Below are 18,003 nucleotides of genomic sequence, written 5' to 3'. Positions count from 1 at the left end.
TCTCTCTTCTCCCTCTCTCTCTCTTCTCCCTCTCTCTCTCTCTCTCTCTCTCTCGCTCTCTCTCTCTCTCTCTCGCTCTCTCTCTTCTCCCTCTATCTCTCTTCTCCCTCTCCCTCTTTCTTCTCCATCCATCCCTCTCTCTCTCTCTCTCTCTCTCTCTCTTCTGCCTCTCTCTCTCTTCTCCCTTGCTCTCTCTCTCTCTCTCTCTTCTCCCTCTCTATCTTTCTTCTCCATCCCTCTCTCTTCTCCCTCTCTATCTTTCTTCTCCATCCCTCTCTCTCTCTCTTCTCCCTCGCTCTCTCTCTCTCTCTTCTCCCTCTCTCTCTCTTCTCCCTCTCTCTCTTCTCCCTCGCCCTCTCTCTTCTCCCTCTCTCTCTCTTCTCCCTCTCTCTCTCTTCTCCCTCTCTCTCTCTCTCTCTCTCTCTCTCGCTCTCTCTCTCTCTCTCGCTCTCTCTCTTCTCCCTCTATCTCTCTTCTCCCTCTCCCTCTTTCTTCTCCATCCATCCCTCTCTCTCTCTCTCTCTCTCTCTCTCTTCTGCCTCTCTCTCTCTTCTCCCTTGCTCTCTCTCTCTCTCTCTCTCTCTCTTCTCCCTCTCTATCTTTCTTCTCCATCCCTCTCTCTTCTCCCTCTCTATCTTTCTTCTCCATCCCTCTCTCTCTCTTCTCCCTCGCTCTCTCTCTCTCTCTTCTCCCTCTCTCTCTCTTCTCCCTCTCTCTCTTCTCCCTCGCCCTCTCTCTTCTCCCTCTCTCTCTCTTCTCCCTCTCTCTCTCTTCTCCCTCGCTCTCTCTTCTCCCTCGCTCTCTCTCTCTCTCAGAAGCCTATTTTTCTTAATGAATCAGAACATCTCCGTGCCTTTTGCCCAGCCTGACACACACAATATTTCATCTGATATTCCTAGTGTGAAACACACAGAGCAGCTCACATGTCTTCTCATTGATGCTGAAAAGATAGCGTGTGAAATTGCAAACTGGAGAGAGGGAAAAACAGATGTGCGCTACCTGCAGATATTTGCATCAGTATTTGTCTAAAAGAATAACTAGATTGAGAATCGTGATGAAATCAACATGCCATCTGACTGCATCCTCCACAGATATGTGCAATTCTAGAATAGCGGGTGATGATTCCATCATAGAACCATAAAAGTCCACATGAATGTGAGCCTGCAAGCCGCGAGAGGGAGGGGGAGGGGAGGAAGCAACAAGAAGGATACACTCTCAATTCAAACAGGCACATTCACATACATACCATTGTATATACATATATACATACACACATGCCCACACACACTATAAACACATACATAATGCATAAATACCTGATTAGTAAATTCCTAGTGCAAGTCGATGCTATTCAGCGAGCAGAGCAGTGTCTGACTGCAACATCCAGTGTGAGATAATTTCCAGGGAGACTGTGGTTGGAGCAGAGAGATGAAGGGATGCGAGAGGAGAGGGAGAGAGAGATAGAGCGTCGGCTGAGCAGAGCAGCGGAGAGATGGAGCTAGCAGCTAATGTTTCTTTCCTCTGTGTGCAGGGAGGAGAGAAAGAGACACAGAGAGAGATCTGCCTGCTAAGCCCCAGCTCACAGCATCGTTTCCCTCTGACAGGCAGGCAACATCCACATTCCAGTCCTCCTTCCCTCCGACTGTCCGTCCGCCAGAACCCGTGACTGACGCCTCAGCTCTACACACACATGGCTGACACACACCTCTCCTCCATGCCTCCGTCTGCAGCACCAGCAATCAGTCTATTCTTCCTTCCTCCCGCTCTCCTCTCCTTCTGATGTGGTAGATGGTAGATGGATGCTGTCTAGGCTCGTTTTCCTGCTGTCTGTGTGACCGACTTGGTTCCTCTCGCACACACACACGTGCAAACATACACGCCCTAAGCACGCAGTGCCTGGCCCAGGGGATCCAGCAGACAGAAAGGGGGAGGTGGTAAGGCTCCTGCCCAGATTTGGTATCTCCTGCTGGGCTGTTAGAGCCCCTCAGATGGACCAGAGAGGAGATGAGGGAGCAGCAGTGTCTCTCTCCCTGCTCACTGCACTTGGCTGACAGTAATGAGCTCATAGCCACGGCTCACATGTGGTGACAGGAGAGAGAGAGAGAGAGAGAGAGGGTGAGCTGGGAATGAGGATGGGAAGAGGCTTGGTGTGTGTGTGTGTGTGTGATTACATTGTCAGTGAGCGCCATCATTGGATAATGTGAGTGTGTGCAAATTATTTTGAGGGGAAGGGGCTTTGCTATATACCCTCCTCACACACACACACACACACACACACACACACACACACACACACACACACACACACATACACACACATACACACACACAGACACAGAGAGAGAGAGATAGAGACAGGTCACTCTCACTCTGGTACATAATCGTAGTGAGACCTTCAGTCAGACCAACACCATTCTACTAGCTCCCATCATCTTACCCTCCTCTCCATCTATCCTCTCCTCCCATCATCTAACCCTCCTCTCCGTCTAGCCTCTCCTCCCATCATCTACCCCTCCTCTCCATCTATCCTCTCCTCCCATCATCTAACCCTCCTCTCCATCTATCCTCTCCTCCCATCATCTAACCCTTCACTCCACCTATCCTCTCCTCCCATCATCTACCCCTCCTCTCCATCTATCCTCTCCTCCTATCATCTAACCCTCCTCTCCATCTATCCTCTCCTCCCATCATCTAACCCTCCTCTCCATCTATCCTCCCCTCCCATCATCTAACCCTCCTCCCCATCTATCCTCTCCTCCCATCATCTAAACTCTAACCCTCCTCTCCATCTATCCTCTCCTCCCATCATCTACCCCTCCTCTCCATCTATCCTCTCCTACCATCATCTAACCCTTCACTCCATCTATCCTCTCCTCCCATCATCTAACCCTCCTCTCCATCTATCCTCTCCTCCCATCATCTAACCCTTCACTCCACCTATCCTCTCCTCCCATCATCTAACTCTAACCCTCCTCTCCATCTATCCTCTCCTCCCATCATCTAACCCTCCTCTCCGTCTATCCTCTCCTCCCATCATCTACCCCTCCTCTCCATCTATCCTCTCCTCCCTTCATCTAACCCTCCTCTCCATCTATCCTCTCCTCCCATCATCTAACCCTCCTCTCCATCTATCCTCTCCTCCCATCATCTAACCCTCCTCCCCATCTCTCCTCTCCTCCCATCATCTAGCCCTCCTCTCCATCTATCATCTTCTCCATATATCCTCTCCTCTCCTCCCATCTTCTCCATCTATCCTTTCCTTTCCTCTCCTCCCATCCTCTCCCCTCATCCCCTCTTCTTTTCTCTTCCTCACACACACATACAGCACACGCATACAGCACACACACACACAGCACACACACACACACACACACACACACACAGCACAGACAGCAGACATACATACATACATACATACATACATACATACAGACATACATACATACATACATACATACATACATACATACAAACACACATCATCCAATTATGGTGCTTACTGGACATTTCATCATACATGATCACTAATTTGAAATGCAAATTATTTAATTATGAATTATTATGATGTGTTAAACATTATTAAGATCATGAGATGCAGTTTAGAAATTCTACTCATTGACAGATTAATATATTATTGGACATAATGATATTGGATTTTAAAATAGAGACATTTGTGACCAACCATTTGCAAAACACATGGTGGTTTATTTTCAAATGTAATTGCTGTTCAGTAATAAATGTTTAAATAAAATCAGACTATCTCTGCTATAGTATTCACAGGGGCAACGCCTTGGAAGCATGTCTCTGATTCAACCCTGGTAAATCCTTGTGAGTCAGAGCTCAATATAAAAGGGTGTGACACACTCCATAGGCTGCACAGAGAGTCACAATACCTCAGCCCCACCCACTTACCATCACTATAATCACACCCACTAACACTAGCATTACTACAGTCAGTCAGTCTCTCTCTCTCTCTCTCTCTCTCTCTCTCTCTCTCTCTCTCTCTCTCTCTCTCTCTCTCTCTCTCCATCCACCCCCCCATATCTCTCTCTCTCTCTCTCTGTTTCTCTCTCCATCCACCCCCCATATCTCTCTCTCTCTCTCCCCATCCACCCCCCATATCTCTCTCTCTCTCTGTTTCTCTCTCCATCCACCCCCCATATCTCTCTCTCTCTCTCTCTCTCCATCCAACCCCCTATATCTCTCTCTCTCCATCCACCACCACATCTATATATCTCTCTCTCCATCCACCACCCCATCTCTCTATCACTCTCTCTCTCACTCCATCCACCACCCCATCTCTCTCTCTCTCGATCTCTCTCTCTCTCTCCATCCACCACCCCATCTCTCTCTCTCTCGCGCCCCCCCCCCCCCCCCCCCCCCCCCCCCCCGGTAGAGGGGGAAAAGGGAGAAGGGTTGGGGTTCTGTACATGGCTACTGCTCACCACCTACTGGTCAGATCAGGAATAAAATTATAAAATAACAGTGCCAAAACCTCAAAAATGTGACATCAACATCACAGCCAACTCAATGTTATTTTTCTTCCAATAAGAGCCAATATATTTCCACTAGTTAGAAACATGAGAGTTAGGCATTGGCCCATTCTTGCGTAACATGCGTATAGACAAATAAACAAATATAATTAAATTAGTTATGAATCAGTAAACTAACTGGAGACACAAGACAGAAGATCAACATGTTAGATTACTAATCACAAAGGAATCTTTATCAATACATAGTGGTTACATAAACAAACATTACTAATCACAAAGGACTCTTTATCGTTACATAGAGGTTACATAAACAAACATTACTAATCACAAAGGAATCTTTATCGTTACATAGAGGTTACATAAACAAACATTACTAATCACAAAGGAATCTTTATCGTTACATAGAGGTTACATAAACAAACATTACTAATCACAAAGGAATCTTTATCGTTACATAGAGGTTACATAAACAAACATTACTAATCACAAAGGAATCTTTATCGTTACATAGAGGTTACATAAACAAACATTACTAATCACAAAGGAATCTTTATCGTTACATAGAGGTTAAATAAACAAACATTACTAATCACAAAGGACTCTTTATCGTTACATAGAGGTTACATAAACAAACATTACTAATCACAAAGGAATCTTTATCGTTACATAGAGGTTACATAAACAAACATTACTAATCACAAAGGAATCTTTATCGTTACATAGAGGTTACATAAACAAACATTACTAATCACAAAGGAATCTTTATCGTTACATAGAGGTTAAATAAACAAACATTACTAATCACAAAGGACTCTTTATCGTTACATAGAGGTTACATAAACAAACATTACTAATCACAAAGGAATCTTTATCGTTACATAGAGGTTACATAAACAAACATTACTAATCACAAAGGAATCTTTATCGTTACATAGAGGTTACATAAACAAACATTACTAATCACAAAGGAATCTTTATCGTTACATAGAGATTAAATAAACAAACATTACTAATCACAAAGGAATCTTTATCGTTACATAGAGGTTACATAAACAAACATTACTAATCACAAAGGAATCTTTATCGTTACATAGAGGTTAAATAAACAAACATTATGAACCATATTTGACCTCAAACAAACATCAATACAACAACACTAACCTCTCCTTCCAGAAGCCATGACTAGACTGATAAACACATCAACACTAACCTCTCCTTCCAGAAGCCATGACTAGACTGATAAACACAACAACACGAACCTCTCCTTCCAGAAGCCATGACTAGACTGATAAACACAACAACACTAACCTCTCCTTCCAGAAGCCATGACTAGACTGATAAACACATCAACATGAACCTCTCCTTCCAGAAGCCATGACTAGACTGATAAACACATCAACACTAACCTCTCCTTCCAGAAGCCATGACTAGACTGATAAACACAACAACACTAACCTCTCCTTCCAGAAGCCATGACTAGACTGATAAACACATCAACACTAACCTCTCCTTCCAGAAGCCATGACTAGACTGATAAACACAACAACACTAACCTCTCCTTCCAGAAGCCATGACTAGACTGATAAACACAACAACACTAACCTCTCCTTCCAGAAGCCATGACTAGACTGATAAACACAACAACACTAACCTCTCCTTCCACAAGCCATGACTAGACTGATAAACACAACAACACGAACCTCTCCTTCCAGAAGCCATGACTAGACTGATAAACACAACAACACTAACCTCTCCTTCCAGAAGCCATGACTAGACTGATAAACACAACAACACTAACCTCTCCTTCCAGAAGCCATGACTAGACTGATAAACACAACACTAACCTCTCCTTCCAGAAGCCATGACTAGACTGATAAACACAACAACACTAACCTCTCCTTCCAGAAGCCATGACTAGACTGTTAAACACAACAACACTAACCTCTCCTTTCAGAAGCCATGACTAGACTGATAAACACAACAACACTAACCTCTCCTTCCAGAAGCCATGACTAGACTGATAAACACATCAACACTAACCTCTCCTTCCAGAAGCCATGACTAGACTGATAAACACAACAACACTAACCTCTCCTTCCAGAAGCCATGACTAGACTGATAAACACAACAACACTAACCTCTCCTTCCAGAAGCCATGACTAGACTGATAAACACAACAACACTAACCTCTCCTTCCAGAAGCCATGTCTAGACTGATAAACACATCAACACTAACCTCTCCTTCCAGAAGCCATGACTAGACTGATAAACACATCAACACTAACCTCTCCTTCCAGAAGCCATGACTAGACTGATAAACACAACAACACTAACCTCTCCTTCCAGAAGCCATGACTAGACTGATAAACACAACACTAACCTCTCCTTCCAGAAGCCATGACTAGACTGATAAACACAACAACACTAACCTCTCCTTCCACAAGCCATGACTAGACTGATAAACACAACACTAACCTCTCCTTCCAGAAGCCATGACTAGACTGATAAACACAACAACACTAACCTCTCCTTCCAGAAGCCATGTCTAGACTGATAAACACATCAACACTAACCTCTCCTTCCAGAAGCCATGACTAGACTGATAAACACAACAACACTAACCTCTCCTTCCACAAGCCATGACTAGACTGATAAACACAACAACACTAACCTCTCCTTCCAGAAGCCATGTCTAGACTGATAAACACATCAACACTAACCTCTCCTTCCAGAAGCCATGACTAGACTGATAAACACATCAACACTAACCTCTCCTTCCAGAAGCCATGACTAGACTGATAAACACAACAACACTAACCTCTCCTTCCAGAAGCCATGACTAGACTGATAAACACAACACTAACCTCTCCTTCCAGAAGCCATGACTAGACTGATAAACACAACAACACTAACCTCTCCTTCCACAAGCCATGACTAGACTGATAAACACAACACTAACCTCTCCTTCCAGAAGCCATGACTAGACTGATAAACACAACAACACTAACCTCTCCTTCCAGAAGCCATGTCTAGACTGATAAACACATCAACACTAACCTCTCCTTCCAGAAGCCATGACTAGACTGATAAACACAACAACACTAACCTCTCCTTCCACAAGCCATGACTAGACTGATAAACACAACAACACGAACCTCTCCTTCCAGAAGCCATGACTAGACTGATAAACACAACAACACTAACCTCTCCTTCCAGAAGCCATGACTAGACTGATAAACACAACAACACTAACCTCTCCTTCCAGAAGCCATGACTAGACTGATAAACACAACAACACTAACCTCTCCTTCCAGAAGCCATGACTAGACTGATAAACACAACAACACTAACCTCTCCTTCCAGAAGCCATGACTAGACTGATAAACACAACAACACTAACCTCTCCTTTCAGAAGCCATGACTAGACTGATAAACACAACAACACTAACCTCTCCTTTCAGAATCCATGACTAGACTGATAAACACAACAACACTAACCTCTCCTTCCACAAGCCATGACTAGACCGATAAATTCAATCATGAAGGGAAAGGAAGGCAAAACAACACAAACACAAATCAATTAACTTGAGGTAGCCACCCAGAGGATGAAATAAAAGTCCAAACTGGTTGCAATTAAGTCCATTTACAACCAGATTACAACCAAATCTTGTTATTATAATGAGGTCATTTCAACCATCTCTGCCCTCTGTGAACAGTTTCAGTCATCAGACGCTATAAAACAAGCAGTGCGTTTCTCCTTCTACACAGTATCTCTTCCTGTAGGACTCTGACATACAGTACTCCTGAGACATAGCCTGCATCCCAAATGGCACCCTATTTCCTGTGTAGTGCATTAGTTTGACCAGGGCCCATAGGGCCCATAGGGCTCTGGTCAAAAGTAGTGCAGTATGAAGTGAATAGGGTGCCATTTGGCATGCAGTTATACATATATTATCCCTGGGACTCTCTAAGAGAAAGCCCTAGCTGTGACATCCAGCTAATGTAGTGGAGGTAGTTCAGTGAACTGCACTTCCATCATGAGAAATCTTGCCTGAGACCTCTGAAGACTTATGTTAATACTCAGGCTTTATCTCAGCGGGCTATCACACTCTTGTGGCGGATGGTGGTGGGAGGATGAGCTGGATTCAAACGCCTCTCTGTATCTCTCTCTCTCCCCCACCCATCCCCCATCTTTCTCTGCCATCTTGCCCCATGAGCCCTATGTTTGCTGACCTGTCCTGAGGGACAGAGCCAGATAACAGGACCACTGTCCAAGGCCTCTCAACGCTACAACACTATCACTCTACATCTGTCTGGGAGGAAGAGTGTCTGTGTTTGGGGGGAGGGGGGCGGGCTATGTCTCTGTAATGTGACACTGCATCGTACCATAACAGACCTAGATGTCAAATCCATGTCACAACAATAATGAGTGAGTAAGTGAGAGAGAGAGACACAGAGAGAGACAGAGAGAGAGAGAGAGAGAGATAGAGAGAGAGAGACAGTGTGTGTGTGTGTGTGTGTGTGTGTGTGTGTGTGTGTGTGTGTGTGTGTGTGTGTGTGTGTGTGTGTGTGTGTGTGTGTGTGTGTGTGTGTGTGTGTGTGTGTGTGTGTGTGTGTGTGTGCGTGCGTGCGTGCGTGTGTGTGTATATCCCGTTTTAGGTCAGTGCGTAGTGAATGTGTATGTCTGACATTTGCAGGTATCAATGGGGAAATGTCAGAGTCTGCAGTGCAGCTTGCATCTTAATACTGAGGAATCCTCCTGCACACACACACACAGACACACACACACACACACACACACACACACACACACACACACACACACACAATCCAGCAGAAACCCAGTCCACTCCATCTAAATGGACATATGGTCAATAAGATATATAGGATTGAATCCCAGCCAAAGCCACAAGATGAACTCAAAGCCCTTTTGCATCCAGACTAGCTTTTAGATGATGATGCAAGTCGCTATCCCTGCAATACCATACCTAGCTACCAATGCAATACCATACTTAACTACCCCTGCAATACCATACCTAGCTACCAATGCAATACCATACCTAGTGTCATGACGTGGCAATCTTTGGGTATCACGAGTGGCTTCCCCCTTTCTCCCTACTACACGCAGGTTCTGTTATCTCAGGTCGTAAATTCCTGGAGGATACTCTCTCCTCCTTGCCATGCAGAAAAGAGAAAACAAAGAAACTTCTTCTACATCACAGGACTTGAGAACTGAACAATATCCATGTTTTGGAGAATGTATAAACGGTCGGTGGAGAATCCAGCTATGACCCGGTCAGTTTTGTTTCATGTTTGTGACCTCATGAAAGACAATACAGCTACAATACCATAACTCTGTTTATACAGGAGCCTCCATTATGAGGTTTGCATCTAATTATTGTATGCAATGAATGAGTAAAGATGAAACTATATGTGAAATTATGTAATGTGATTTTAAACTGTTAATGTGAGAGAATTGTATTCCCTTTAAAGTTTAACTAAGTCATTGGCCCGCCCCCATGAGCACAGGCATGATCTGGCTCATGGGACAGCCCTTTTCTACTGTTATGAATAAAACCCCCACCTGAAGAAATCCTCTTTAGACCATGCGTACCTCGATCACCGAGGGGGCAAAGGTTTGAGTAGACCACAAAAACCTCAGTATAATCTAAGGTTGTAATGGTTATTGAATTCCTAAGCAAACCACGTGGAGCATTGGCTACACGGGTGGAAATGGTAAAACTCTGAGACTATCGATCCCAACAGAATAACAGCAAATCTTCAATACTAATTACTAGTCTGCAGCTAGAAATTATGTCTACCTGGAATGCGAAGACCGACAACTGCCGAAACATCTATTCTATAAGAATATTTCAGAATGGTACTCTGAAGTATCCATCTAACCACGAAAGACTTCAAGGAAGCAGAGACAGTGACTCGCGGATGAACTCTCCAACAGAAAGAAGGACGATTCCAGCAGAGATCACGACGACACACTGAGCGTAAATATATATTGATTGCAATTATTCCCGAATGAGGGAGCGTTCATGTGCAAAGGATTAGCATTTCAATTAATATAATTATCAACTGTGTAGTCACTCTTTTGTCTTTTGCGCCCTTCTCAGTCCACACCCACATCCCTTTGTCCACCAAGCCATCATATCGGCTTAGCCAACTAGGGAACCTCCCCTATCATTTCCTTGTAACCATATCTGCTATGTATTTGTTTATGCATTTCTGTGATTATTTAGTTAGTTAGTAAATAAATGATTAAGACAATTGGCGTATGGATGATTCATAGTAAAGGCTGGGTTCGTGCAGATAACCAGCAATTTACGAAGTTTGGAATGAGACCATATTGCACATGAATGCTCACTCATTTATGAATAATTGCAGTCAATATATATCTACACCCAGTGTGTCGTCATGATCTCTGTTGGAATCGTTAGTCCTTCTGTTGGAGAGTCAGTTCACCAGTGTCTCTCTCTTTACTTCCCTGAAGAGCAAAGTCTTTCGTGGTTAGAATGGATACTCTAGAGAACCATTCAGAAATTAATGTTTCGGCGGTTGTCGACATTCACAATCTCAGGTTGACATACAGTGCCTTGCGAAAGTATTCGGCCCCCTTGAACTTTGCGACCTTTTGCCACATTTTAGGCTTCAAACATAAAGATATAAAACTGTATTTTTTTGTGAAGAATCAACAACAAGTGGGACACAATCATGAAGTGGAACGACATTTATTGGATATTTCAAACTTTTTTAACAAATCAAAAACAGAAAAATTGGGCGTGCAAAATTATTCAGCCCCATTATTCAGTGAGGATCTCTGAATGATCCAATGTTGACCTAAATGACTAATGATGATAAATACAATCCACCTGTGTGTAATCAAGTCTCCGTATAAATGCACCTGCACTGTGATAGTCTCAGAGGTCCGTTAAAAGCGCAGAGAGCATCATGAAGAACAAGGAACACACCAGGCAGGTCCGAGATACTGTTGTGAAGAAGTTTAAAGCCGGATTTGGATACAAAAAGATTTCCCAAGCTTTAAACATCCCAAGGAGCACTGTGCAAGCAATAATATTGAAATGGAAGGAGTATCAGACCACTGCAAATCTACCAAGACCTGGCCGTCCCTCTAAACTTTCAGCTCATACAAGGAGAAGACTGATCAGAGATGCAGCCAAGAGGCCCCTGATCACTCTGGATGAACTGCAGAGATCTACAGCTGAGGTGGGAGACTCTGTCCATAGGACAACAATCAGTCGTATATTGCACAAATCTGGCCTTTATGGAAGAGTGGCAAGAAGAAAGCCATTTCTTAAAGATATCCATAAAAAGTGTTGTTTAAAGTTTGCCACAAGCCACCTTGGAGACACACCAAAGATGTGGAAGAAGGTGCTCTGGTCAGATGAAACCAAAATTGAACTTTTTGGCAACAATGCAAAACGTTATGTTTGGCGTAAAAGCAACACAGCTGAACACACCATCCCCACTGTCAAACATGGTGGTGGCAGCATCATGGTTTGGGCCTGCTTTTCTTCAGCAGGGACAGGGAAGATGGTTAAAATTGATGGGAAGATGGATGGAGCCAAATACAGGACCATTCTGGAAGAAAACCTGATGGAGTCTGCAAAAGACCTGAGACTGGGACGGAGATTTGTCTTCCAACAAGACAACGATCCAAAACATAAAGCAAAATCTACAATGGAATGGTTCAAAAAATAAACATATCCAGGTGTTAGAATGGCCAAGTCAAAGTCCAGACCTGAATCCAATCGAGAATCTGTGGAAAGAACTGAAAACTGCTGTTCACAAATGCTCTCCATCCAACCTCACTGAGCTCGAGCTGTTTTGCAAGGAGGAATGGGAAAGAATTTCAGTCTCTCGATGTGCAAAACTGATAGAGACATACCCCAAGCGACTTACAGCTGTAATCGCAGCAAAAGGTGGCGCTACAAAGTTTTAACTTAAGGGGGCTGAATAATTTTGCACGCCCAAGTTTTCAGTTTTTGATTTGTTAAAAAAGTTTGAAATATCCAATAAATGTCGTTCCACTTCATGATTGTGTCCCACTTGTTGTTGATTCTTCACAAAAAAATACAGTTTTATATCTTTATGTTTGAAGCCTGAAATGTGGCAAAAGGTCGCAAAGTTCAAGGGGGCCGAATACTTTCGCAAGGCACTGTAGTCTACTCTATTCTACTCTTGTACACTCCTCTACTTTACTCTACGTTACTCTAGTCTAGTCTACTTTACTCTACTATAGTCAACTCTACTCTACTATAGTCAACTCTACTCTACTCTACTCTAGTCTACTCTAGCCTACTCTAGTCTACTCTACTCTACTCTACTCTCTAGTCTACTTTACTTTACTTTACTTTACTCTAGTCTACTCTACTTGACTCTAGTCTAGTCTAGTCTACTCTACTATAGTCTAGTCTACTCTACTATAGTCTAGTCTACTGTGTCTCTGGTGAACATATGAACAGAGGCATGCTCTGGTACTGACTGTATAACACCCAAAGCAGAGAGACAGCATTATCATTCTGATCATATTAGCACCTGGGAGAGGGGGAGAGAGATTAATACAGTGGCCATGAGGAGAGATAAGAAGATAGGCGGAATGGGGATGGAGGAGAAGGAGGGACATGGAGAGCAAAGGGGGAAAGGGAGGGAGGCCTGGATCTGGGAGGGAGGGAGGCTTCCGGGCTTTAGGGGGAGAAGATAAATGTGAGTGGGGTTAATCAAAGCCAGTCCTGTCCCGAGTCCCCCTTGCTGCTACTGCATTGCAGATAAAAACCCTTACTCAGCCTTCCCTTTACTAAGCCTCACCTTTACTCAGCATCCACCTTTACTCAGCCTCCGCCTTTACTCAGCCTCCCCTTTACTCAGCATCCCCTTTCACTCAGCCTCTCCCCCTTTACTCAGCATCCACCTTTACTCAGCCTCACCTTTACTCAGCCTCCCCTTTACTCAGCTTCCCCTTTACTCAGCCTCCCCCTTTACTCAGCATCCACCTTTACTCAGCCTCCCCCTTTACTCAGCCTCCCCTTTACTCAGCATCCCGATTCACTCAGCCTCTCCCCCTTTACTCAGCATCCACCTTTACTCAGCCTCACCTTTACTCAGCCTCCCCTTTACTCAGCCTCCCCCTTTACTCAGCCTCCCCCTTTACTCAGCCTCCCCCTTTACTCAGCCTCCCCCTTTACTTAGCATCCCCTTTCACTCAGCCTCTCCCCCTTTACACATTGTCCCCCTTTACTCAGCCTCACCTTTACTCAGCCTCACCTTTATTCAGCCTCCCCTTTACTCAGCCTCAACTTTACTCAGCCTCCCCTTTACTCAGCATCCCCTTTCACTCAGCCTCTCCCCCTTTACACAGTGTCCCCCTTTACTCAGCCTCACCTTTACTCAGCCTCCCCTTTACTCAGCCTCCCCCTTTACACAGCGTCCCCCTTTACACAGCGTCCCCCTTTACTCAGCCTCCCCTTTACTAAGCCTCCCCTTTACTCAGCATCCACCTTTACTCAGCCTCCCCCTTTACTCAGCATCCCCTTTCATTTCACTCAGCCTCTCCCCCTTTACTCAGCATCCACCTTTATTCAGCCTCCCTTTACTCAGCCTCCCCTTTACACAGCGTCCACCTTCACTCAGCGTCCCCCTTTACACAGCGTCCCCCTTTACACAGCCTCCCCTTTACTCAGCCTCCCCTTTACTGAGCCTCCCCCTTTACACAGCCTCCCCTTTACTGAGTTTCCCCCTTTACACAGTGTCTACCTTTACTCAGTCTCCCCTTTACTCAGCCTCCCCTTTACTGAGCGTCCCCCTTTACACAGCGTCCCCCTTTACACAGCCTCCCCCTTTACTCAGCCTACCCTTTACTCAGCCTCCCCTTTACTCAGCCTCCCCTTTACACAGCGTCCACCTTTACTCAGCCTCCCCCTTTACTCAGCGTCCCCCTTTACACAGTGTCCACCTTTACTCAGCCTCCCCTCTACTCAGCCTCCCCTTTACTGAGCGTCCCCCTTTACACAGCGTCCCCCTTTACTCAGCTTCCCCTTTACTCAGCCCCCCCCCCCCCCTTTACTGGGCGTCCCCCTTCACACAGCGTCCACCTTCACTCAGCCTCCCCTTTACTGAGCGTCCCCCTTTACACAGCGTCCCCCTTTACTCAGCCTCCCCTTTACTCAGCCTGCCCCTTTACACAGCGTCCACCTTTACTGAGCGTCCCCCTTTACTCAGCCTCCCCTTTACTCAGCCTGCCCCTTTACACAGCCTCCCCTTTACTCAGCCTCCCCTTTACTCAGCCTCCCCTTTACTCAGCCTCCCCTTTACTGAGCGTTCCCCTTTACACAGCGTCCACCTTAACTCAGCCTCCCCTTTACTCAACCTCCCCTTTACACAGCGTCCACCTTTACCTTGCCTCCCCTTTACTCAGCGTCCCCCTATACACAGCGTTCACCTTAACTCAGCCTCCCCTTTACTCAACCTCCCCTTTACTCAGCCCCCCCTTTACTCAGCCTCCCCTTTACTCAGCCTCCCCTTTACTCAGCCTCCCCTTTACTCAGCCTCCCCTTTACTCAACCTCCCCTTTACTCAGCCCCCCCTTTACTCAGCCTCACCTTTACTCAGCGTCCACCTTTACTCAGCCTCCCCCTTTACTCAGCCTCCCTTTACTGAGCGTCCACCTTAACTCAGCCTCCCCTTTACTCAGCCCCATTTAGTCAGCCTCCCCTTTACTCAGCCTCCCCTTTACTGAGCTCCCCCTTTACACAGCGTCCACCTTTACTCAGCCTCCCCTTTACTCAGCCTCCCCTTTACTGAGCTCCCCCTTTACACAGCGTCCACCTTTACTCAGCCTCCCCTTTACTCAGCCTCCCCTTTACTGAGCTCCCCCTTTACACAGCGTCCACCTTTACTCAGCCTCCCCTTTACTCAGCCTCCCCATTACTGAGTGTCCCGCTTTACACAGCGTCCACCTTAACTCAGCCTCCCCCTTTACACAGCGTCCCCCTATACACAGCGTCCACCTTAACTCAGCCTCCCCTTTACTCAACCTCCCCTTTACTCAGCCCCCCCTTTACTCAGCCTCCCCTTTACTCAGCCTCCCCTTTACTCAGCCTCCCCTTTACTCAACCTCCCCTTTACTCAGCCCCCCCTTTACTCAGCCTCACCTTTACTCAGCGTCCACCTTTACTCAGCCTCCCCCTTTACTCAGCCTCCCTTTACTAAGCGTCCACCTTAACTCAGCCTCCCCTTTACTCAGCCCCATTTAGTCATCCTCCCCTTTACTCAGCCTCCCCTTTACTGAGCTCCCCCTTTACACAGCATCCACCTTTACTCAGCCTCCCCTTTACTCAGCCTCCCCTTTACTGAGCTCCCCCTTTACACAGCGTCCACCTTTACTCAGCCTCCCCTTTACTCAGCCTCCCCTTTACTGAACGTCCCCTTTTCACAGCGTCCCCCTTTACTGAACGTCCCCTTTACTCAGCCTCCCCTTTACTCAGCCTCCCCTTTACTGAACGTCCCCTTTACTCAGCCTCCCCTTTACTCAGCCTCCCCTTTACTGAACGTCCCCTTTACTCAGCCTCCCCTTTACTCAGCCTCCCCTTTACTCAGCCTCCCCTTTACTCAGCCTCCCCTTTACTGAACGTCCCCTTTACTCAGCCTCCCCTTTACTGAACATCCCCTTTACACAGCGTCCCCCTTTACACAGCGTCCCCCTTTACTGAACGACCCCTTTACTCAGCCTCCCCTTTACTCAGCCTCCCCTTTACTGAGCTCCCCCTTTATACAGTGTCCCCCTTTACTCAGCCTCCCCTTTACTCAGCCTGCCCCTTTACACAGCCTCCCCTTTACTCAGCCTCCCCTTTACTCAGCCTCCCCTTTACTCAGCCTCCCCTTTACTGAGCGTTCCCCTTTACACAGCGTCCACCTTAACTCAGCCTCCCCTTTACTCAACCTCCCCTTTACACAGCGTCCACCTTTACCTTGCCTCCCCTTTACTCAGCGTCCCCCTATACACAGCGTTCACCTTAACTCAGCCTCCCCTTTACTCAACCTCCCCTTTACTCAGCCCCCCCTTTACTCAGCCTCCCCTTTACTCAGCCTCCCCTTTACTCAGCCTCCCCTTTACTCAGCCTCCCCTTTACTCAACCTCCCCTTTACTCAGCCCCCCCTTTACTCAGCCTCACCTTTACTCAGCGTCCACCTTTACTCAGCCTCCCCCTTTACTCAGCCTCCCTTTACTGAGCGTCCACCTTAACTCAGCCTCCCCTTTACTCAGCCCCATTTAGTCAGCCTCCCCTTTACTCAGCCTCCCCTTTACTGAGCTCCCCCTTTACACAGCGTCCACCTTTACTCAGCCTCCCCTTTACTCAGCCTCCCCTTTACTGAGCTCCCCCTTTACACAGCGTCCACCTTTACTCAGCCTCCCCTTTACTCAGCCTCCCCTTTACTGAGCTCCCCCTTTACACAGCGTCCACCTTTACTCAGCCTCCCCTTTACTCAGCCTCCCCATTACTGAGCGTCCCGCTTTACACAGCGTCCACCTTAACTCAGCCTCCCCCTTTACACAGCGTCCCCCTATACACAGCGTCCACCTTAACTCAGCCTCCCCTTTACTCAACCTCCCCTTTACTCAGCCCCCCCTTTACTCAGCCTCCCCTTTACTCAGCCTCCCCTTTACTCAGCCTCCCCTTTACTCAACCTCCCCTTTACTCAGCCCCCCCTTTACTCAGCCTCACCTTTACTCAGCGTCCACCTTTACTCAGCCTCCCCCTTTACTCAGCCTCCCTTTACTAAGCGTCCACCTTAACTCAGCCTCCCCTTTACTCAGCCCCATTTAGTCATCCTCCCCTTTACTCAGCCTCCCCTTTACTGAGCTCCCCCTTTACACAGCATCCACCTTTACTCAGCCTCCCCTTTACTCAGCCTCCCCTTTACTGAGCTCCCCCTTTACACAGCGTCCACCTTTACTCAGCCTCCCCTTTACTCAGCCTCCCCTTTACTGAACGTCCCCTTTTCACAGCGTCCCCCTTTACTGAACGTCCCCTTTACTCAGCCTCCCCTTTACTCAGCCTCCCCTTTACTGAACGTCCCCTTTACTCAGCCTCCCCTTTACTCAGCCTCCCCTTTACTGAACGTCCCCTTTACTCAGCCTCCCCTTTACTCAGCCTCCCCTTTACTCAGCCTCCCCTTTACTCAGCCTCCCCTTTACTGAACGTCCCCTTTACTCAGCCTCCCCTTTACTGAACATCCCCTTTACACAGCGTCCCCCTTTACACAGCGTCCCCCTTTACTGAACGACCCCTTTACTCAGCCTCCCCTTTACTCAGCCTCCCCTTTACTGAGCTCCCCCTTTATACAGTGTCCCCCTTTACTCAGCCTCCCCTTTACTCAGCCTCCCCTTTACTGAGCTCCCCCTTTACACAGCGTCCACCTTTACTCAGCCTCCCCTTTACTGAACGTCCCCTTTACACAGCGTCCCCCTTTACACAGCGTC

The 18,003-nt window shown here is 46.6% G+C and overlaps 1 protein-coding gene across 3 annotated transcripts in view; it reads right to left on the bottom strand.

Moving 5' to 3' along the window:
• LOC110506127 (protein unc-13 homolog C) overlaps positions 1 to 2,239 on the bottom strand; it is a 223,531-nt gene extending 221,292 nt beyond the window's left edge. For 2 of the 3 annotated variants that reach the window (XM_036964589.1, XM_036964590.1), the window contains exon 1: positions 1,317 to 2,239. The gene's annotated coding sequence lies outside the window, so the exon portion shown is untranslated. The remainder of the gene's footprint in view (positions 1 to 1,316) is intronic. The other variant, XM_036964591.1, reaches the window with a different exon arrangement.
• Positions 2,240 to 18,003: the final 15,764 nt, after the last annotated feature.

The sequence above is a fragment of the Oncorhynchus mykiss genome, chromosome 26, assembly GCF_013265735.2.
Source record: "Oncorhynchus mykiss isolate Arlee chromosome 26, USDA_OmykA_1.1, whole genome shotgun sequence".
Classification (NCBI taxonomy): Eukaryota; Metazoa; Chordata; class Actinopteri; order Salmoniformes; family Salmonidae; genus Oncorhynchus; species Oncorhynchus mykiss.
This window is presented reverse-complemented; position numbering and strand designations above follow the sequence as displayed.